This window comes from Cardiocondyla obscurior, linkage group LG02 (genome assembly GCF_019399895.1).
Source record: "Cardiocondyla obscurior isolate alpha-2009 linkage group LG02, Cobs3.1, whole genome shotgun sequence".
In the NCBI taxonomy this organism is placed as follows: Eukaryota; Metazoa; Arthropoda; class Insecta; order Hymenoptera; family Formicidae; genus Cardiocondyla; species Cardiocondyla obscurior.
Window position 1 is genome coordinate 10,962,855 of NC_091865.1, and position 23,468 is coordinate 10,986,322.

At 39.1% G+C, this 23,468-nt stretch overlaps 1 long non-coding RNA gene across 1 annotated transcript in view; it reads right to left on the reverse strand.

Annotated features, from left to right (window-relative positions):
• LOC139113146 (uncharacterized) overlaps window positions 1-23,468 on the reverse strand; it is an 89,576-nt gene that overhangs the window by 46,123 nt on the left and 19,985 nt on the right. The window contains exons 3-4 of the long non-coding RNA XR_011547636.1: window positions 7,467-7,567; window positions 7,314-7,357 (exon numbers count right to left, since the gene is read on the reverse strand). This is a non-coding gene — a long non-coding RNA (uncharacterized lncRNA). The remainder of the gene's footprint in view (window positions 1-7,313; window positions 7,358-7,466; window positions 7,568-23,468) is intronic.

Genomic DNA, 23,468 nt, shown 5'->3' on the forward strand with positions numbered 1-23,468 from the left:
CGGGAAAATCAAACGTTAGATCCCTACATTTGTTGTCGTATTACTTTTCTTTTTTTTCTATTTCTTTTTTCCGCGTATATTAATTTTTTGTAAACACGCCAAATTTATATATTAAGTATTTTAATGTTATCTGTGTAATTGACGCAATTATTGAAGACTAATAGACGATGATTAGAGAAATGGTGAGAAATTATTGTTAGGTCAGACATGTGTCGACATTACGTCAACGTCTAGACGTTCGTCTAGGTAACTGTAAACGTCAATGGCGAATGCAGTCGCGATAAATTTTCCCTGATCGACTGCCTTCCTCCTCGACGGATAATCCATCAAAAGCCGCCGGACGATTCGCGACGAGTTATTCGGTCGGCAGTTGCCGGCACGAGAAGTTTTCCCCGCGCTTTCGTCACTTTCGTCATTCTCCGTTGTCGTCGCCGTCTTTCTCGACGATGGCATCGTCCCCTTCAGGATTTCTCGAGTGTCGGGTGATGGAACGCCGTTTTAAAACCTCGAATCACTCGAACGAGCAAGCTAAAAGGATTTCGATAGAGGCATCGAACGTTGATAAAAAAAAAAAAAAAAAAGAAGAAGAAAAAGGGACGAAGAGAAGATAGGACGTGCGAGAAGAAAATGGGACCGAAGAGGCGCGGAACGCGAGTACGATTTCTATCGACGTTTAGGCGCACGATTTTGAAGATGCAGATGATCACGACAGCTCACATGAAATCCCGCTCACCGAGTATTTCGATTGTTTGATGAAAAAAAAGAAAAAAAAAGTATAAAGAATCTTCGCTGACATAAATTGAATGACATGAATCAAAATGAGTTCTCGGAGTTATTGTGTCGTATAAATGGAATGTAAAAAAGAAGAGACGATATACAGTAGCAAATTTATAACTGTTATTTATGGAGATAATAGAATAGAAAGATAAAAGATGAAAGGAAGAAAACGATAAGCAAGAGTAAACCTTTCCTATTTCGATGTAAATGTAGCCGAGGTACTCCGCTAGGTTTATCAATTCTTTCCCGTTCTCGGGACCCATGATTCTGGGTCGTCTGGTAAAATACACGATGATATACGTTTCTACGTCGAATGGGGATGATTAATAAATGTGATTTAATGCACGGAGCTAAGCAAAATAGAAGAGATCAAGTGCAGATAGAACGCTCGAGGGACAGCGAGGCATTCAACCAAAACATAAAATACAATAAATCGAAAAAAATAAGAAAAAAAAATTTCAATAAAGCGAGACACGCTAAAGTAGTGTCCATACAAAAGATATTTCTCTTACCATATATTTTGAGATAAAGAATCCCGACGTTCAATGGTATCACGGGGCTTTAAGTAAAATCGTAAATGACTGTCGTATTACGTGCAAAAGCAGGTGTTGATTGCGACGTTAACGTGTCGCGGTATTAATTATTAAGACGCCGGGAAGGAAGGCAGTGAGCGAGCGCAAAAAGGGGATGCATTTTGATAATTGTATTCGGGCGAGTGGCTACGGAGGGAATTTATTTGCCGTTCACTCGCGCGAGGGCAACGCACAGATGTTACATCGTTAACCTGCCTACGTTCCCCGGCCAACTTTCGACGGGCGCCGGTCGGTGCGGTGCGACTCGACAGGAATACGCGCAATAATCTCTGCCAGGCGGTATAACGATGGCGATGGCGCCTGTTGAGCATTTATCATAGCTGTCGATTTCTACGGCGCATCTATCTAGACACCTTCGCTTCCCGCTCTAAATTATCACGTCTGCTGCCGCGTTTCGCGGTATGCACAGGTGTGAGTACGCGCGCACACACGCGGGACGGCGACGACGGCAAAATGGGGTGCGGGGCGGGTGACGACGGCGAAAGGGGTGTGCGGGGGGTGACGACGATTCAGCTGGGTTCCATCCGCGGGTGCAACCACCGGTGAAAATATACTACCGCGCGCTCTCTGCTGTGCGCCCGATGTATCGGCACGGGGGAGAAACACGACCGGCGCGGGCGGGCTTTTGTTTCCATTTGCCCGGGAATATTTTACTGCCCCGTGTGCGCGCCTGTATCATCCCCGTGAGAACGTGCGTACGTCTTTAGGGTCGGTTTCACCCTCATGCCGTGGCGCTACCGGACCGCACATTTATATCCGCTTGCCGTCGAGATGATAAAGGAAGATGTATACATCGAACATTAAGGAACGCAAGAGAAACACCGAGATAAACGGAGAAATGTCTTTGACAGGTGTTACGCGATATCGTGCGACACGAACGGTATGTTTTGTTCGTTGATTTTTAAATGTACGATAATGTAACTCCTCAAATATATGCTGATATTTTTGTATCCTTAATTGAAGCGGTATTATCTTTTATTTGCCTGATAATTTAATTTTTAAGAATCAGTTTCGTTTAAATTTTTTGCGCGATTATTGAAATACTCACTATTATTTTTGCTAATGAGTTCTGATATTTTGAAAAGCATACAAGTTGCGAATCTGCCGGGACACTGAATTTATCTTTCTTGTTGATCTTTTTACAAGTTTCTAGCCTCGTTAAATGAAAGGTCAATTTAGCTAATAAACAGGTAGGAGTTCTCGGCGGGAAATAAATGCTTGCCGCGCGGAGAGAGTTACAACCGCGTAAATTCATTAAATATCATCATTTCTCGGCGACGCAATGTAACATATATAATGTGTATGTTTTATTACTCAATTAAACTCTTTACGCGAGCGTATCTCGACGCTTGCGTGGCTCGACAACGAGAGCGGCACGCATGAGTCGCGTGTTGCAGCCCCCGATAAAGTAGCAACACGGAAACTGCCCCCTCGGGTTATTTGTCAATGAGTTTTTTTTTTTTTTTTTTAACAACAAATACGATCGAGCTGCCGCCACCATACAGTCCACGACCACATTTTTCAACGCGTCGTACGATAGTGCTTGTCACACGATAGACGCTATACAATTGTTATTCGCGCGCCTAATTGGCGTGTCATACCGCGATCGGTGGGCGAAGCCGGCTATTTCACCTCGTAATAACACCTTGCGAATACCAGAGAGCGAATTCGTGACTCCGATTACCACCCGCGGGGTTTGCCTGCGATTTTTTGTGTGATTCTCGCGTGAAAAAAAAGCTCTTCGCGTGCATTCCACGCGGTCTTAATCTACAATCGTAAACTATTATCGTCAACGTGTACGAGAAATTAGTTCAGCGGCTCGAAAAGAACGCGCACACGATGTGGATTAATTACCACTTCCCGATTAGTACGCGTCGCGTCTCTGACGACGATATCTCGACGTGCGCGATATGCGATACAAATTGCTACAAACATTCATTCATGCTATAATATTTAAAATACAGTTTCTTAAACTTTTCAAGATTATACGAAATTAAAAAAAAAAATTAAAAGCTTGTTCCGTTCTTAAAAAAAAAACGTAAATTTAAAATTAAGAAATGTGTATTAAGCGTTTTTAACGCGCATTGTTGATTAACCAAATATCTTAATTCAACTTTTATAAAATTATGCATAATAACAGCAACTTTAATTATTTATTACACACACGCTATCCCGAATAAAGAAGGAAGAAAGTTTTTCTAATTTACGTTTCTCGAGCTACACCTTTAAGTGGTTCGTATCGATTGCGTTAGCAGGGGACTTGTTTATCGGTATCGCATAAATCGTCGCGCTACGGCTGGTGAATGGTACGCTATTCGGAAACGCGGAAAGCACAGCCGGAAACGGCGCAGTTCGTATATATAAGATGCGTCGGAAGTTCGTCATGCCGCAGGAAGCTGCGTGTGTATTCCCCCCCAAGTTAAATTGCTTCTGAGTTGATCTGAAACGTTATTTCCAAGACGGAAGGTACCGAATAAACAGCCTTCTCATTGCAGAGATATTCAATCGGCTTTAACAAGTGCGCGCATTAAATTCCATGCAAACGCGTCGCATTTAATTAGCTTATTATTTCACTACATTAATATTGCTTTATCATCAAACTTATTACTCTCTCTTTCTCTTTCTCTCTCTCTTGCGAATCTCTTTAAATCGCCGCCCCTAATGATTATTCCCTCGGAAACAACTTTTTCATTTTATATGACACATTACCTGCGTATTCCATTTGTGAAATTGCGTATTGTGCCGTTTCGGAATGGTTTAACGATTTAGCGGGCAATGTTGCTTGTGACAGGCTTTTGTCATATTTGTCAATCAGTCATAGATTGCTAATTAATGTTGAATTATGTATTTGTAATAAAATAATTACAATACAAATAATTAAAAAAAAAATGACCCGACTATCGTTCGAGAGTAATTAAAGGTAACGCATAAATATATTTTTATCTGTAAAGTGCCAGAATAATGTTGCAACGATAGTAGTCGTTGTTGGAAAACGTCCACGTTCTATGACAAAAGGCAACCTTAATAACCTTATATCGCAAATTGCATCGTTTTCTTGATGCACGGTTATCGTTTTCGGAACGGCCGATCGTTAATCTGTTTTCCGCACGTAACGTTTTTGCCTCATATAGGATGTTCCAAAACCGGTTAATCCCGACAGTGAATATATTAATAAGCAAATTAAAGAAAATAATAATTGTCACAGTTTAAGACTGTTAAAATAATTATTTGAATCTCATTTGTATAAAAGTATGATTTAAAAAATAAAAAAAAAGAAAAATTTATTAATATAGAACTGTTCCAGACAATCTGGAGACGCGGTTGTTGAAATATCGCTGGCAGTAGTTTCGCGACCGATGCGCTTTCGTAAGAGTATATCTTGATAAGCTTCATCAGACATTTTCGCAAAAAGCGATGAATTGCGATCGTTATGCATGAGTGCGACAATAGCGGTACGTTCGATAATATAATGCGCGTTTTCCATTCTATATCCCGAAGCTCGTTTCTACGCCCACCGCGAGATATCCCGTGTGCGCGAACAATCAAAATATGTAAAACGCTCGAGTGGCAGACTACAATGCGGCGAGTTTCCCCGGCGCTAGGGCGCGATTATGTGGAATCGACCGCTGGGTCTTTTCGTTCGGCTGTTCGGCGATTTACCGGCAACACCAACGGTCGGGGACGAGCGGCCGTCCGATCGGCGAATACGAATTTAATAGCCTAATTTACAGCGGCTTAGCGAAACGAGTCGATCGGTAGTGCGCGATAGATTGTTATTAGCGTAGATTGGCAATGATATACGACTTCATTGACATTCCACGTCGGTTCCCGCACGAGCATTCCTCCACAATGAAATAAATCGGCGGCGATTGATATGTTTTGATATCGAACGGACTCGCGCCGTGCAACCGCGGAATCATTCATTTTTAGGAACGGTATTGCAAGCGAACTTGCAATACCGGCCATTAATATTGAAATATATATCTGAAAGCGCTTTCGAATTATATACGTCACGCCGCGCTCGCTAGTAATCGCCGGAAGCACGGCGTCATTAATATTCTGTAAATTCACGGAAATATGATACGCAAATGGACGGATATTATTGCGAGTCCATTGGGCAAAGTCGCTGAAATCTACGAATCTATTATGCTAAAACTTTCATTAACTCTAAAGTGACGTCGAAGCAATTTCAAATCAAGTATTTGATTTTACGCTGATATAATTACTAAAGTATTCATGCGCGATTAATGTCGCTACGACTATCGACACACTTTGCACGACATTTGGTGCATTGTGTTACACATACATCCGAAATCTGACTTAAGTTTCTTTATCAAATATCAAGAATTATGTCGCGGCTGCGGTACGACATACAAATCGTTGCAACATGCAAAATAATCGCCGGAAACACGCCATTATTAAAAGTCGAGAGGGGTCTGCGACAGAAACGATATTGAAATTCAGCGTATTGGAACGCGATATCGCGACGCCACGCGAAGAAAGCGCGGAATGGTGTAGAGATGGGGTGGCAGACGTTGTAAAATTCACAGCACCTACGCGACACGCGCGTACATCCGCGCGCACGGCTAAGGGGAGAAAAGTCGACGGAACGGAGAAAGAGGTCGCGAAGAAAAGGGTAAAAGACAGGAAAGCGGGAGGGTAAGAAACGCGAGACTTCACCGGCAATAACAGGGTACACGTCATATTAAATCCGGTTGTAGCGCTTTCTTATTGCGGCGGTTGATATGCGGTTTTATGCATCGAGGGATGCCTGACACCGGAGTGTATTACTTGGAACAGCGCGGCGGCGAAAGAGAGCACGGAATAATCTCGGCGCCTATACACAAATCTGTGGGGAAAATCGCACTACCGACCTACGATCGTTGTCGTAGCTGACTAAGCGGGTCCCTCGGTCGAGCCAAACGGCGTCGTCGCGCGGCAATTTTCCCGAGGCGGTTACGCCAGGTTAACTACAGTGAAACGCGTAACGAAAAGCAGCAAGTCTGAAAGGGTTGCACGATGCATGCACGGTGATCGATGACGCCGATAAAACAAAGTCTCTCTATACAGAGCAATTCATTCAAAGCGCGAGGAATTGTATTCCTGCAAAATCAATTTCCCGGGCGATCCCAAATAATTTATTGATTAAAATAGTTAAATAATTAATATTTTCTAAATTTGTTTTTTTTTTTAATTTTATTTTTATGTTCTTTAATTACGGTAAGATGTTTTGTATCTCCTTGACAATACTCAGAGTTTACATTAAATTTGTAGACGATTGGTATTATTGAGTATATATTATTTCATAGTTCAATACTTCTTAGCAAAGTTGTCAACTCTTGTCTAAGCTTTACTTTTTGGTATCTTCTCGTAGGGAATATCAAGCAGAAGGGAGCCAAGTATGTATATGATATCGGCGGCTATCGAAGCTATCAAGAACTCGATCTGCTTGCGGCGATCGCTCAAGCACGGGCCAATATTGAAGGATTTACCGTGGCAGACGCGTAAATTCTCACCGCACACCCCCGCAGGTGTATAAATACGACCAAAGTCGATTAATCCGGGAAGATTATAGTGTTTGACGTCGAATAACGGGAAGATAGATCGACCGGCTGTTCGTTACCCCTAAAGTCCCGAGCGATTCATTAGTCCCGGCGTAACATATATCTATATCATCGCGAGGATGCATACTCCTATCCGATAGTGATCCTTTTATGATAATAACTCCTACGTATGCAACTGTCGAGATGTAGGCGACGATATTGTTCTCGATTGCATAATAATCCGAGCCTGAGCTATCTGATTAAAGACAAGCTTGACGTTTGAAGAAACGATCGTAAATTTTAAGTACAAAACTAAAAAAAATCATGCGCTTGTGTAGCGCGCGCTATTTTTTAAGAGTCCCCATTATAAAGTACGAAAATAAAATCATGCGAGACTTACCAATCTGCATGAGCTTCAGCGGAGTTGAAGAATTCTGCCGGTGACTGTAACATAAAGAGAAAAATATTAATGTAGACATGCTAGTTAGTTTATAAGTTTAACAAAAAAAAGGAAAAGTTTTTTTTTTATTTAATTTCAAAAATTGATATTTACCTATAAGTTGCTCCGCCGATGCAAGATGCCCTTCCCGGGCCTGCTCCTCCTCTCAGATGGGACGTGTCGAGTCATCTAGCAGTGGATGCAGTTGCGTCGATCTGTAACAAAAAAAAATATATATGTAATATAATAAACAGCAACAATAGAATCAATTATCAGTTCATTCAGGCGTCACATCAATTTTTTTACAGATAGGACTAGAACAAACCATGCGCGCGCTATTTTTTAATATAATTTTATATTTATTTTTCAAAAGAAAACCAATCCTAAAGATGTTTTATTAAATTAAAAAAAAAGTGTTTAAATTTTACTTTTTTTTTTTTTCTTTTCTTACAAGTTTATCTATCCTTGTAAGATATAGGAAAAGGATTTGCTACGAATATGATTACAGTTGGTGTTTAACTCAGAAATGACTTAATAATTTTTGATAGCTATTTAGAGAAGAGAGAAGTGATATTGATATGCAAGCAAAGTCGCTAAAGTTTTAAATAATTTATCAAGTTTTAAATTAATATTTTAATTTCTCTGTATTAATTCAAATGTAACTTCTTTCGTACATTTAATCTTTTTTTTATGTAAACGGCAGATATTTTAGCTAAATTTTTATTAGTAAAAGATTTTTCGTTTAAACGTAGTAGAAGATATACATGTCAAAGGAAACAAATGATTTCTGTGTTGATGTGTGCACTTGCTCACGTGCCAACAAATGACGTGGGTGTCGTATGATAGCGAGCACTATGTATGTATGTCATATCGCAGGTTATTATCCCTAGTACCGCATAATAATACAAAACCGTGATACCGCTTTATACAGAGTAGAATGTCGTTACCTTTTAACGACAGATTATTATCTGTGACGTTATGCTTGTGCGAACGATACAGGCGCGAGGTATTATTTTATGCACGATAATTCAATCGCTATTTATTTCCATGGCAAATTGGCGAGTGTAAATGCACGAATAAAATCCATTTATATAGAAAGATATGTCATTCGATTTTGTTGAAAAAAAAAAAAAAAGATTTTTGCCGAATTTTCCGTATAAAAGTACCGAGTGCGTTGATATGACACGTTTTCACACGCGGATAGATCGAATAATGAAAGAATTAACGAAAAATGAATACGCGCTGCAATTCGATGTATGGAATCAAAATTAATGCTCGTCCTCGACCAGAGACAATCGTTAATCACGAAATTAAATAAAACAATATATCAATAAAATATGCAACATACATAAATATAATCTGTCAAGATCATAATAAATTCAATAAAAATTTCGTAATTTCTTTTCTTTCTTTTTTCATATATATTTAAAGATATATAAAATGTTGATTTGTCTTCTTAGCGTATAGTCATTCGTAAATGTGATTTCCCACAAAACAATTTCCCTCGGGAGAAGTCGAACAATTACAATTTACACTCGCCTATATAAAAAAAAGTGGTAGTAAACTCGGATTCTCATCGCTAGATACGCGAGAGAATGCCGCGAATGAAAAGAGATTTTTATCGCTCGCTGAACTACCGCGACGTTATTACGATCTCGTTTTTCCAGTTTCTTGAAGGACTCTTTTCCACGACCTATCTTTCCACCGCGTGCCCCGTCGTCGTAAAGCGACTCGCTCTAACGCGAGATCAAAAGCAAATAGCTTTTCCATCTCCCCCCTCCCGTGTTACATCGACGGGGGCTATCGCTTCTCGGCGAGTTCGTCGCATTCGAATTTCCATGCCGACAATCGGCCGCGGGTACGACGCTTCTTCGCACGGCCGCTTGATAAAGTCGAGTTTTCTCGGCGACGTTGCGAAGTAGCCCCATGCATCAAACCCAAGCTCTTCCTCGAGCACACGTCCGCGAAAAGGTGAGGGATGGTAGGTGCGAAAGAAATCGAGTCAAGAGGCCCGCCGATGGGAAAAGAGGTCGCCGCGAACAGATGTATTTTGATACGAAGACGTATTGCCGGTACCGAAAAGTTGGATCGATCTATCGTGAGGTAATAAGATTTAGCACGACACGAAGAAGAAAGAGAGCGTGGCGTCAAAGTTTAGGAGGATTTTTCTTTCCACTATGCATACAACGAAGAATATAAACATTAACATTCTTAAAATAGCACTCCCTTAAAATTTTCAAAAAAAAATAATAATTTGCATTATAAATTGCTTTGCGCGCGCACGTCACTTTCCGAAAGACTACGCGGTCTTCTATATATTATCCGTGTTATGCACATGGAAGTTCAGGTCGACACGGCTGGCGCAATGAAGTTACAAGCACGAAGTTTGCCTTGCGACGTCGTCTAGCGCATATCCGACAGGAAACAAGGATTCGCGTGTAGCATGTATACATACATATAGCCCTAGCAAGAAATCAAGAAACCACGTAATAATGTAATACTTCATCAAGAGATTCATACCAAAGATGACGATATATAGTTTCATGTTACTTCCTACGCTTTGATGTTGAAAGCAAAATATTGAAAATTAGTTATAAGTTTGTTTATAATATAAAATAAATTAAATATATGATACACAAAATATGTGACGAGATGGTTTACTTTATACTGTTTGTGGTGAATTGATATCTTTTCTAAAATGATCGATATCTTGTGCCGCTGCTGTTGGTCCGGACAGCAGTGACTTACCGAAGATTGATATATGTGCTTCAAGAGAACATCAAGGTTGCCGCAAGGGACCACCGACGTTGCTTAACGCATTCAAATCATTATATTTCCATTTGGAAATATTTTCAACGACAAGACTTATTTATTCAACAATCAGTATTTTCAAATAAAATACCGATAATAAAATATTTTTATATTTTATAAAGAAAATTATAATTTAATTATTATTTTTATATCGGGTGACGTGGATCGTGAATTGATTGTAAAATACGCATGCATGTGCGTAATCATCTTTCTAAATTATTTTTGTCAATAAGTTTTACGAAAATTGATCATATTTTAATTTTGCAGCGTCCATTATCAGATCATGTGTTCTAAGATTAATCACCCGAATCCGCAGGTTAGATTTGAGAATCACTGCGTGTCGTAACGCGACTCGGAAGGAACAAAGTCAGTCCTAGCATGGTTCTGCTCCAGTCGGCAGCGCGCTCGGTTGCCTGACAGTTGTAATTAATACAAGCTTTGACCATCAACCCTACGTTGTGGCTCACCACCCCTAAGACCTGCCGTTTCTCCGGAACTTCTCGCCGCGCTATAAATTCGCATTCGCCTAGCATGCCTAGGTTACGAATTGGGGCGCCAAGGTCGTTCTCTCGCCTAACAAACCCTGGATGAATTCGCTTACGGTTCAATTAGCTAATTGAGTGTCGGAATTCATCGAGGGTATCGCGGATAATATCTCTCTTTCGCGACAGATAAAAAAAAAGTCTCTAATAATCTAGAACATATTTTTTAAACATAACGTAAATTATTATTATCACGTATGTAAAAAAAATATGTGCGAGTCCTAAACGTTCATTTTACATCTTCGATCGACCAATCTGACCAAGCTCGTGAAAATCAAACGGACAAAAGGTAGGATTCTGCGCATCCAATAAGCGAAAGCTTTTTGCCGCCAGGTACGACATTCGTGCACGATTTTCGAGATCGTAGATCAGGCGCATCCATTCAGTGGGCTATCTGCTCTAGATAGCCGGTCTATTCGTCTTGTTTTTGTACGCGCAATGGCGACGGTCAGTCCGAGCGTCACTATTACAATTGCGAGCGAACCGCGGGCCGGCATTGTTATCGAAGTAGCCTGTGTCACCTGCAGGTCATTGAAATTAATTGAGCCATAAGCACGGCATTCACGAAACGTTCTAGCGGATGTTGCGAATTTGAAATCGCGGCGCCGCTCTCCCCGAACGAGAAAGGTATTGTCGGCCTACGAATCCAGCGTTGTTTCTAATTTCGAACCCCGGGCGCGAGATTTATCGTTTAAACACGCCCGCGGTAGTTTGTCTTTTAAACGATTCGCAAATGCCCGCGTTGTATCCATTGCCATCCAAGACCGTAAATTGCAGATGAAGATGCGTAATTTATAACAATTATATGGCTACGAGGTTTACGAACTTGGGACATGCAAAGTGACCTGCCACGTGCATTGTTTCTGTTAATGACAAATCTCGTGACAAATTCGCGATTCTTTCCGAGATAAAGTATAATTGAACGTCAACCATGTAATAATATGTCAAAATGTTTAATGCTAAATAGGTACATGAATTGTCACGTTAACTGTAATTTTATGTAGCAACGGGGTTACAGAAAATCTGTCAGCGAGTGAGCGACTTTAAATGCGTTCTGTGTACGACGTATTGTTATTTTTCATTTTCCTAGCTTTTCTCATCAAAGTCTCATAAAGAAAGTCCAGATGTAACCACATTGCATTAATAAAATTCGTATTTTCTCCAAGAACTAGTAACAGAAACGACCGTAGAAACATGATTGTCTGGACTTTCTTCATATTTCGCGCATTAGCGTAGTCATAAATCAAACCGCGCGGAATTCGTATACTAGTTTCAACTGTAGCGGAAGAACATTCGTCTCTTCGTAAGATATTTACACCGGTTTTTCTTCGTCTCGCGGGGTTATGCCGTACGAAGCCAATGACAAATCTGCGAACGGAAAAATATGAAACGGCGCTTTTCTTCGCGGCTGTTTCGCTATATTTCCATCCCGACTATCGTCCTTTTTGAAGGAAAGAACGAATAGGAATAATATTTTTAGCGAATCTTCGCGGTAAAAAAAAACAAAAAAAACAGTATTTTTAAAAACGACAGTGTTCTAAATTTTTTTAATTTCATATAATACTTTGCAAATTCAGGATAAATATTATTATTACTAATCTAAATTAGTTAATTTGAAATATTACAGCGAGAAAATAAAGAAAGAAAGAAGAGAAAAAAAAGAATAAGATTAAAATATCTCTTGACTATGGCTTGAATTTTATTAAGCGTCTCTTTTTGATAGAAAAATAATTTTGTTTGCGGGGGGTTAATAAATTTACTTTGCCAACTCATTGGCAAATCCGCTAGTGTAATTGACGATAACGATGTAGCTTGTTTGCAACCGAGTTGGCAGCGTTCTTTTTACGCGGCCGCTTGCCAACCGTGAACGCCGAGGCGAATATTTCTTTCTCCTCTCGCGCATTCCAGGGTTCCCGACCTTTTTCTTTAACGAGTTTTTATGAAATTGAGGCTGGCTGAAATCTAACGAACTTCCGCCGGGCGAAAAGCGGTAGCGGGAAAAGCGATCCGAGCAAGTTTTATTAAAAAATAACGGACGCCGCTTTATTTTTCTCGTCGGTCGATTTCCTTTCTATGATCCGGCTTAACTCCTTACCTCGATGTTCCCGGTATACCAGCGATAATAAAAACTATTGGTTGATAATAAATAAGATGTATCAAGATCGATCGAAATGAGGCGCCGTTATCCGAAATTAAACGTCACTGCGAATATACGCATCCAATGCGTTCATATTAAATTTTCAACGATTACAGATATTAATTTGCACGTCAAATCAAACGAAAATTGAGAAAAACTACCAATACACGATATGGACATGCGTATTCTCACGTTATCAAGAATTCATCATCCTTTTGCTCTGAGGCAAGACTTTTTAAGCGAGTTACGGCAGAAATTAATCACAATAAAGTATGCCTACAAAACAAATAGGGACAAATTTATAAAGTGAGTCAGTTAAGTTAGTTAAACTAAGATCGCAATTGATCGAGCTTGGGGAAATTCGCCACAACAATGCTCGCAATGACCACAACACTGTCGCAATTCGGTAGGTCGTTGTTCCAGAATGCAAGGCCTTGTTAATCGTTGCATCTGTAACAGTGATATCGGAATCGAGCGGGGGTTTAATTCATTGAGAATTCGACGGTGAGAGCAGTCTTGAAGTTAGCCATGGGGTCGACGAGCCCATGTTTATCCCAGGGTACATGGTTAATCACAGGTTAACCGTGCGACCGCAACCCCTACGTCTAATGGCACCCGAGCGGCGAGCGGCGCATTGTTACTACGTTGCACATCGGAGTGTTTGATTAATCATTGGTTCAGCCCATGTAATCTAGCTGTTAAGACTATGCCTGTGGCTACTCGTACGAACCTGCACAATTGTGCAAAGCGTGCCGCGGACTAAACGGTACGAATAGAAACGTTATAAAATAAGCGAATAAAATATAAGAACTATTTAATAAAAAAAATTAATGCAGCGTTTGAATTTTATCCAAAATGTAATTTCTTTGCGCGCTTTACTACAAACATTTTACGTTTTTAAAACCAAAAAAAAAAAAAAAATTAAAATATACAAAGTAATTAAATTATCGTAATGAGAAATTTTCATGCGTTACGTATCATTATGGTATTTTTCCTGCAAATTATATCACATTCATTTTTCTTATTTTCTTTGTATCTTATTGTGCCTCGACTCACTATTGAGAGAAGATATTGCAAAACAGTTGGGATACGACATAAAGAATTCCGGAATTTAATAAGATCGCGACGTCGCTTTCACGCGCAGCCACTTCGTGGCGGCCCATAGCAGAGTCGAGAGTTTACGAAAATTCCGACAGCCTCCTCGCTTTTCCAGCTTTTTTCTCCCACCGGGATCGTAAATCCGTCCGACCAATTTGTCACGTGCTACGAAAAGCCGCGACTGCCGTATCGTGATTGTTATTCTACTGTTTTTCCTCTGGATAATTTGTCGTAATTTGATCTTATTTAATCCATCAGAGAAAAAAAAAAGGAATTATTTCACACATTTATTTCTCGGATTGCATTTTTCAATAATTTTAAATTTATGTAAGATAATTTTATCGAAACATAATTCTCCACGACACCATTACATAGAAAAAGCAGCATGGTCGATACGATTTCTCCTTTTGTCACGAGTGTCATTATTATCTCCGAATTCCGAGCTGCTTTTATCTCGGGAGTACCCCGACACGCCCGAGAGACGAAACTTTCGGTACCTGCCCCTTTAACTGATCTCATCGTTAGTAAGTGCTACCGGGCTGACAATCTAACAGTTCTCCTGTCGTCAAGTTGCTATCGTAGCTATTTTTAAACGTCCCTTTTGAAAAACTGACGCTGCACTATATCGTGATAACTTAAATATTAACTAACAAATAATCAAGAAGTTGTCCATTACGTTATTAAAAATTCATGAAGCGAGTTCAAAAATCTATGTTAAATATTACATAACTTACACTTTTCAAAATAATAACGCAGTTATCAAAACATGCGTCAAACATTAACGTGGTTTCTTTTATCGCTCAAATTTTAGACAGCTCGCGAAACTTTTCAGAAATGATAAGTCCAACTTTTTTAACATTTCCAAACGGATAATACTTCTTAATTCTTGCGAATCTGCTCGAGGCAGATCTTCGCGGTTCTTTAAGTCTGAAGCTGAAATTGGAGCAGACGTCTGTCACTGGGTACAAACATTTGCAGTTTACTAGTGATAGTATCTAGTCCCTGACGTCTAATTTACCGCACACGAGCAAGCGATTCGACCGTCAACATAAAAGGACGTTTTTTTTCCCTATATCTACTCCAATATGGAGCAATGGAGTGTGGCGCCGGAAAGTCTTTCTATAAAACTTTTAAAGACGTTCGAGCGTAGAAGCGATACCCTCGACGATACGTAAACATCTCTCATATGCCAAAACTTACGTCATCCACGAACTAAATAAAACTTCTCTATTGTTGGAGAGAATACTAATTTTTGTTATTAATTACTTGGGGACAATAAATATCTTACGACAGTTGTACTATTGCTAAACGTATAAAAATTAAATTATATTTCTGCCACTATTAAATACTCATTTATATGTATCTCGTTCCGGAATTTAGTTTCTTAGTTAGCGTTCCCAGTCCAAAGCGAAATAACCGACGATTAATTTTCCTAAATTTTTTACGTGATTGTGCTCTTACAAGAAAATTAAAAATTAGTTTTTATTTTTTTAATAAAACCCTGTTATGTCGCGCGGAGTTATTGTTTCGTCGAGATAAGGCGTTTGTTAAAAGCAAGGTAGTGGAGTCATACCGTAAGTCGCGTACTCTCGTTATTCCACCAGTCGCGTCTTGTCGCCGATTGCCCGAGGTAAAGGCGCGTAATTACGCGAAATTTCATTGAAATAACGAAAATCGTGCGAAACAGTCGTTACGCCGGACACACAATGGTTAAACGCTTTTTTAATGCTTGTATAATCACCGCGACTGAAACGTAACGCACGGCTGCCGCGCGCTGTAGACACACGACACATACTTAGTAATGCCCGTATAACCCGCCGCATTAGTTCTTGCGCGCCGTGAGCGGAATTAATTAAAGCGTTTTTGCAAGAGTGCCGCTTCAACGAGTGAGTGCGACCAACGTCGTACCGCTGCCCTAATTGATATTGTTTTGCATCGGCGCTGCATTTCGAAGACGGCCGCACAACTTCGTCGCACAAGTAACCGCAGGACCAAACAAACGTACAATTGTATTCGATGCAGCCGATAAAACTTTCGCAGTAAAATACAATCGAAGAAGAGTCTCATTAAAAATTCGTTATCAGAAATTATTTAATTAATCTGTAACTATTTTTTTTTTTTTTAAGGTACTAATTGTTAACTCGCAAAAAAAAAATTTTTAGTAGAATAAGTTGAGAACTAATTTTGCCTTCTCAGGAAAACTTTTGGTAAAATGCCAGCTTATCCAAGCAGCGCACTCAGCATTGCACTCTTCAGTCACTTAACAACGAACTTGTTCAAGCGATTACGCCAATAATATGGGATTTTCTCTTATCATTGTTTTGAATGAGTTTGGTCGTTACAGCTCGTAAAAGTTGTGAGATAAAAACGCATTGTGGCTCTAACGCGAATGAATATAATTGACGCTGGGAGCGGCTAATACCCCGATTAATGCGCGCGAAATGTTTGTAAATGTATCTTTATACTCGCTAAAGTACCATTCATCATTTTCTCTCGTACTCTACTCTGTCCTCGTCCCGCGGTTACCGTGCGACAGAGCTGAGAATTTTCCTCGAGGTGCTATACCGGCGAGCAGCGCGGAAGCCCCAAGAGCGTTTAGTGGCAGATAAAATGTATACACATCGGAGAAACGACTTGCCCGCGCACACTTTCGCGGTGCATGCGGCCGCGACGCTGCTTGCACTCTAGCAGATACCATATTTCTGGATTTATGCTGACATCCTGGGAAATGAATCGCGTAATAAAGGAGGACGTGGCCATATCCTTTGGTGGAGTGGAAAACAAGGGCGCGAAGACGGTACTTGCCGATAGCTTTGCAGTCTTACGATTTACAATCCTACCTTGACGTTTATACGCGATACGGTATCCTTAAGCTACTTTAATTTCGCGGCTCAAAAAGTATCGTCAATTTTCTTTATCACAGACGGATATTTGAGACTAAAAATAAATTTAGCCTCGACATCTTCTATTTTTATATCAATCAAGTAACCTAGTAATATTTATTTTGCGGTCTGGTAATTTTTAGCATCGTCTGGCAAAGCAAAAGCTCGACGGCGCGTTGAAAGGCCAAATAAAAATTTACCAATCGTCCATCGTTTAACAACAATTACCAAAAATACTCGACAATTAAGTGGACTTGAGATCTAAGTCGCGAAAATATTTATATAATCTTACTTAATTGAATTATTAGCACTTAAATCGGTTCTCCGAGCACATTATTTCTCTTCGTTATTGTCGCGCGAGAAATAGCAAGTATTTCTTCTTTCAAGCGTGAAAGCTTAATGACGATGTCGGTTCGATCCTTTGTCTGTATCACTAAAACTCGCAGCACGAACACGCCGTGCTACAAACGTCTCAAGAATTCTCTTTCGACGCTTATCGCGGCAAGGCGTGCGATTCATCCGTATGTTCGGGCATTCCTAGATACTGAATGGACTACCGGCCCTGCCTGCGTTTGTTCCGTATTCCGCGGTTCCTTATACATTATAGAACTGAGAACACGAGAATTCTCTTTCGGAACGTCAGCAATCCGAGCGCCGAATGGCGAACGGTGGGATTTAAATCGTGCGCCTCTAGTTTCATGATTATTTACTTCTAGCAAGAGCCCCGAGTTGAGTGTCAAGTAAAAAGCAAATCAATTATTATCGTTACAAATAATCTTTAATTAAATGGCAGCCTGTTTAAGCGTCAGAGATAAAGCAGATAAATTTAATAAAAAAAGTTATAAAATGACATAGATATACTTAATTGAATTAAGAAACATTAATTAAATGCACTAAGAAAATTTTTGTTAAAAAAAAAACATTTAATAGTGTTGTCTTTATATATTTAGTAAATGAGTAATTATGTACTTTATTTATCGGTGTAATTTAAAACTAAATGGCGTCTTGTACTAAAAATATATTTGTCAAACTGATAAAATAGTGCGAGAAAATTTGTAACAATTCTAAGCAAGCAAATTGTAAATAATTCGAACAAAAATAGGAAATCCTATTTGCCGGGATTAAGGAAATAGAAGCGAAATCGATAAACTACGGTGATGTTGCAGATACTTGTATCCGAGGAAAGCAAATAAATGTGAACACGTGTGTATGTGCATGTACGTTCAGTACATACATCTACGTACGCGTAAATGTCGGAAAAGTTTGAGGAAGTCCACGGAGAGCAACGACTCGTGACTACTTTTTTGCATAGGAAATGTCCAAAGAGAAGAAACACTACGCGTAAAATAAAGTTAAAACTAAAAGTCTACAAAAGATCCGGGCGTCGAAAATGTACATATTATATATATTTAATAAAAATTTGATTTTAATTCAACATGTATTAGAGTTTTTTTTTTCAAATGTCAATAATCAATTACATTATAAAAAAATTATTACGCGTAACTTTTCATTTTTTAATTATCGCGTCAAACGTCAATTTAACCAGAAATTTACCAGAAATTTAAAGCAAACTCAATTATGTGTCACGTAATTCTGTCGGTTTATTTTATTCGATAGTAAAACGGGGAGAGGGAAGAGAAAATCTGTCAATAGCAAATCTGATATTTATCAGTAAATTTGCATTACCGCGGACACGTGAGGCAAATACGAAATAATTGAACGCGTAGAGATACGTTCGGCAAGAAACATGAACGGTGGAATCTGCCGCATAATGCAAGCGTGTAGGGTGCCGGAAGTTCTTAATCTGGCATCGCGAGCTTTTCCCTCCATGAAATTCTCTCTCCCTCGCTCCGTTACTTCGCTTTTACTCCCTTCGGTATCTCCTCCTCTGAAGATTCCTGAAAGGACGACGTCCGGAGCTTGCAGGATTATTAATGGTACCTTACGACGTTCCGTTAATTGACTTGGATTTTATTACACGCGCGCCGCTTCGACTTCGACTTGCGAGTGGAGGGAATCGCCGTCGCGAGCAAGCCGAGAGAAGCTGAGGATAGATAGCCTCCTACGAGAGTTTTCTCTGCGGCTTCGAGAAGCATTTTTGGGAGCCAGTCACCCGTGCCAGTAGCCATTAAGCGCGGATAATGGAGAGAAAAAAATCATAACGCGAAACCATTTATCTGACGGCGGAAACTATGAATAGGACATTTGCTGCGGTTAGCTGCGACATAATTAATCGTTGGCCGGAAAGTGGGCCGTCATCGTTGACAGTTTGATGTACATGATGACAGAAAGGAAAATTCAAAACCGAGAGCAGATACCTTATTAGAGATCTAATATTAAGCTCGCGATGGTTTCTTAGAAAAGGAACTTTACTTGTCACAAGTTTCCAATATTCCAATATTAAATTATTAACTTTCAAATTAGTTCAAACAGTAATTAAATCATTATAACAGTTATTGACATCATTAAAATTTAACTTATCAAGATTATAATTCAGATTCCTTCATCAATAATCAATTAGATTCATTAATTATAATTTAAGTTCATATAAAAAAAACATTAATAAATTAGAAAATAATTTAGAAGTTTAATTTTATTATAAAAATGTTCTTATGTATTGTTTATTGCGTGTACGTAGCAAAATTTTGATTGTATTTTGTCCAAATGTATGAGAACAATTGTATAAATGTATAATGACACCTATTTACATTTACACTGTATTAAATCTAATGTGCTTTCTCTGATGAATTAACTTAATAAAGGTATACCTGTTGCACATAGTTAATTTAATCGAATGTCAAATGTGTGTTATCTTTAATATGCTAATGGTATTTAATTTTCGGTTAATTAATGGAATAATCAATGATATACATAATTTTCCAACAATCTCTATTATTCGGGAATTAAGGGATATTCGAAAATGTTCATCAATTGTTCGAATTTCATCCTACTATAAACGTACTTTTTAGCGGTTCAAATCAGTTTTAAATAGCGAGAAACGGACGGATCGTGAAAGAAACAAATAAATATTTTTTATCAATAGCATTATAATGATTAATAATGAGTAAAATTAATAATCAATTTTTGTTATCGTGCAAAGAATATCTACACATTTGATATCTCATTGATTACATAAATAGCAATGTAACAAACGACACGTATATGAACGCTTTCGATAAAAAAAAAGGTCCTTTTCAAACCGCGAATTACTAGATAATCCGGCGCAAACAGTTTTTGCAATAAAATTTCAGCGCCCGTTGCTTTGCAGTTAATGCACATTAACCGCAGTCTGTGGTACGTATCGTGCATTTTTGTCCGCATACTAAACTAGGTAATTTACTCAAAAAAAAAAAAAAAAAAAGTAAAAAATAAACATAAAAAACGTATTATTACGGTTATTACGCAGGGCGTCATGCATTACGTTTTATCTCGACGTGTTTATGATGCTGAAGGATCCACGTTCATATATGTATGTCGTTCCGTAATTACATATTTTACATTCAAATTATGTAACATTCAGATGTTTATTGAGTAATACTATTTGTCACAGCATTTAAGAAGGCTAGTTTTGTTGGAATAACCATTTAAAATTTAATTTATATATTAAAATTTATCGTACTTTAAAGATAATTTTAAATTAATAACGTCTTAAATAATATCGTTCTGAGCAAAGCCGTCTAATTATACATAACATTGTGTTAATTCTAATTTATGGCACAACCTGCGAGTTAATTAGGAAACGCTAGGTGGTTGCGGCAGTACCTGCATGATCTATTTCGTGCGTAGAATATCTCATCCTCTCAAAGCGCGCTTAATCCTCATGCTCCAAGCTACGTAGACAAGCCTACAAAGGTCGATGCGAAAAAGAATTATCGTCAAGACGCCGCGCTCACCGCGAGATTAAAAAAGCTCAACTAATATTCGTCAGTGGAATTACAACGGTGGGTCGGACACGGACCTCGAAGAGAAAGCTCAGATACTTTTCGTCGAATACTTTTCCGACGGGCAAAGTGAAAACAACGATGTGGGAGTAGAAAGAACAACAGCGGGTTACCACTACCAGCGAGCGCAACGACACACCGGCCCATGGTATCGTATTGAGAACTTTTCGCAAAGGCACGTCTCATTTTCAAATTACTCTCGGCGCTCACGCTTGCCCGTGGAAGAAGGAAAGGGAGCGGCGAAGAGCACATTTTAATCAAGCGCTTATTGAGTTGAAAACTCGAATATTATTGCAAGACCCGCAGACCGAAGTTTTATACCGAAGGTACCACCTACAGATGTTATCTTACAAGTGATTCGCGCCTAGATTGCTCTTAAACGAGATCAGAATTCACCGCAACATAAGAATTGCATCAAATGAATGTGAAATTAATACTAATGTGCTCGGCATTTTAAGCAGACTCGACGAAAGACAAAAATAATTAATTAATTATGTTTTTGTTTATAACATTTGATCGCAAATTCAATTTTTAATATTAAAATAAATGTCGTTGGTAATTTCATACATATCGCATTTCCAGTTAAATAACCTTAAATTCTTTGTAATCAAATTCATATAATAACTCGAATTCTTTTGTAATTTTAGTCCAATTTTTTTTTAGATATTTTTTTATATAGGAACTGAGCCAAGTTAATAAAAGTTTCAAATGTTAGAATTAATGAAGAGTACATGTTTTGGAAATAAAAATATATTAAATTGCGAATAAAGCAGTGCAGAGATAAATTTACAATTTATAAAAGCTTTTATCGTTGAAAAATTTTCCTTCACAGTAATAGAGAAATTTAGCAAGAGATGCAGATAGATTTTGATCGAGCATTTGATGTGATGTAGGGTGGTGTCCTTTATAACGTGACTACTTAGGCTTTATGAAGGGCTTAAAAGGGCTTTCTGTTTGGCACGTTAAGCCTTTCATGTTGAATAACAGCTTCGAGGTGAATGGGATATTTCTTGCACCCTAACTATAAATTAAGTATGCACCGCAACATAAACATGTCATAATACATATAACGAAATATTTTAAATGCTCAAAAGTAAATAATATTAATCCAAAAATTAAATAAATTTATAAATAAAAGTAAAAAAAAAAAAATAGCAACGTTTGCATTTATATAGGTATTATCAAAAGATTACGAAGGGTCCATATCAAGGTTAATCAATCGGAACTTGTTCCCTACGTCAAGATTCACGGGGCCTTCGAGATTAGATCAATGTGACTGTCGTTCGTATTGTATTAAGCACTAGGGCTGACTGCAGCCAGCGGAGCAATTTTCATTCCGTCCATCCGTCCGTCGTGACTGCTGCATCCCTCCCGTTTTTTTTCTCTATTCTTTTTTCTTTTTTTTTTTTTAAACGAAACTCGAGAATGGGGGAAATGGGCAAATCCTGCACTGGCGTGCACGGAGATAACTCGTCCGTTCATTCGTCGAGGTCTGACGCGACGCAGAGCGCGATGTTGATTTTTTTACTCGTGACTTTTATCTGCTTGAAAAATCGTCGCCCCTTTTGTACAGGTGCGCTTCCCGGTGCACTACACGTAATGCCGATCCACCCTCCCGTTCCTTCTAACTTTTCTCTCCTAGCTAACCGTGTACCCTCGTACTCTCTCCCGACCGTCTCCTCGATGGTCGCCCCCGTTTTCTTGCACGCCGGCGAATGCAAACTGCCCCGGCGATCGATGCAAGTTTCATAAATTAGCCAACCGCTACGTCGATGTACACGTACATACACGTCGTCCAGTACACGACGCTGGTATACGAGTGCAATTACGCTCGCTGCAAGCGTACCGCGTCGTTTTTCACGAATGCTTACAACAAAATCTAATGGCACGCTACGACAGCCGCGAAAAATACGAGCGCGACGAAAATCATTTTCATTGGTCGTCCCGTTGTAGTATTTTTTTACGCGCCACATCTTGCTGATGATGAATCGTTTTCATTTACATTGCCTTTGCCCGCATTCGCCGGAATTTAGGGTTAAACTGCATTTCGCTCCGTATACACGTGCGAGTGTCAAATATCAATCAAAAATCGAAAAGTAATTACCCCCCAAAGATTCGAAATGTACAAGCGAATTCCGTAATTGGAAAGTGCAAATGATAGAAACGCCAAGGGAACGTAATCTCCTCCAGTTTATCACGAGAACCGCACGAAGCGAAGTGCGGCTTCCATCTGTCTCTCGCGATCTTTTTATCTGTTCTCGAGAACGATATTCACCGGGAATTTTCCGCAACGCGTTCGTATACTGCATTGTATCTCTCTGATATCGCGATCATAAAGTACTACGATGGTTTTATCTATGAGAAAACAAGGTATATTGAACGATAAATGTTCCTTTCCCGAGGGCATTGATGCAGAATATCTATAGCATGCGTAATAAATCTGATCGCAATTTGAATCCTATTATGTTTTATTTACAAAAATATTCCCGTAGCTGCTCCAAAAAATTTAAAAGTCTCGGTAAAAGCTCGCGTATAATATAACTTTTTTTTTTTTTTTTTGCGGACTCCGCTTCAACTTCTGTAGACATATCGACTTTTCTATATGCACGTAATATATCAAATGCTAGCAGTCAACGGTATTTAAGATAATGAAGTAAAGCGTTTCTCATGAAGATTAATTCTCTAACCTACGTTCCGTTTTCGTC